We start from the raw sequence: 1,448 nt of genomic DNA, 5'->3' as shown, positions 1-1,448 counted from the left end.
AATATCTATTAGGATCATAAAATACCTAAACAGTCCACTAGGTGGGTGAATCGATCCAGAAATATCCCCATGTATGCATTTCAAGAATGTGGGAGACTCAATCCTAACTTTTGTTGGTGATGATCTTACAATTGACTTGCCTTCATAACAATCATGCATGAAAATTCACCTTCATGTTCTTTAATGAATGTCCATTTGAATTTTCTATAATTCGTTTCATCATTATAGAACCAGGATGTCCCAGACGATCATGTCAAAGTATGAAAGTATTGAAATTAGTAAGCTTCTAGTGTACTATAGAATGTGACTCAATTGCACTAATTTTTATCCAATATAGGCCAGAAGATAAAGTAGGAAACTTTTCTATGACACATGTCTGCATATAGACATTCTTGGTGATATAAAGATATTCAAGATTCATATCATCAATTGTCTTGATATGATAATCATTTTCACGGATATCTTTAAAACTCAATAAATTTCTTTGAGACTTAAAAGAAAACATAACATTATTTATAATGAGTTTAACTCCGTTAGACAAGATTATAACAACTTTTTCGAAGCCTTCAATTAGATTGGCACTACCAAAAATCGTAGTAACATTAATCTTGTCCATGTTTAGATGAGATAAATGTTTCTTGTCTTTGAATATCGTATGTGTAGTGCCAGAATCAACCAAACAAATATCTTCACAATTGGATAACTTTCTTTGAGAATTATCCATATGTTCAAATAAAATAAAACACACAAAATAAATATATTAAATATTTGTGTGTCAAAAATTACAAAGTAAAACTAATTAGTAATATAATAAAGCAGTAATATTTTTGATATACTAATAAATAATTATCTTTGTCTTTATGATTGAAAATAATTAAAGTACATGTCTTTATGCACTTAATCTTAAACAATAGTAAGTACAATAATAATACTTTATTATTTATTAGAAAAAACTACAAGAAATAATATACTTAACACTTAAATTATGGAAAATAGCAACATTTTAATAAAATTACTTTGTGTAGCAAACATAACATTATTTTAAATGTGATGCCCCACTTACTGCCTTTAAGAAGTTACCATATATAAGATTCTCTTTTTCATGTCACTTCTATTTCTCTTTACTTTAATTGATTTTTACTTTACCTTTTATTGCTTGAAATCTCTTAAATTACTCTTTCAATTTTTTTCCCTTTCCCATAAACTACTCTTCTTTAAATTAGTAAATTCCTTTTCCAAATCAAACTCAATTATGAAGATTATTATATTCATGATATTCAAAATTTTAAAATATCACTCTCTTATATCTCTAACTTTTTTTCTTGATAGTTTTTTTTTTCATTTTATTTGTCTATTTTATTTTTTTTCTTTCCACTCTATTTTCTTTCTTCTACTTCTCTTCTTTTTTTTTTCCTTTTCATTTTTTTTCTTTTTTCGTTTTCTTATTT

This window comes from Capsicum annuum, chromosome 11 (assembly GCF_002878395.1).
Source record: "Capsicum annuum cultivar UCD-10X-F1 chromosome 11, UCD10Xv1.1, whole genome shotgun sequence".
Taxonomy (NCBI): Eukaryota; Viridiplantae; Streptophyta; class Magnoliopsida; order Solanales; family Solanaceae; genus Capsicum; species Capsicum annuum.
The sequence above is the reverse complement of the archived record's forward strand: the minus strand, read 5'-3'. Positions refer to the sequence as shown.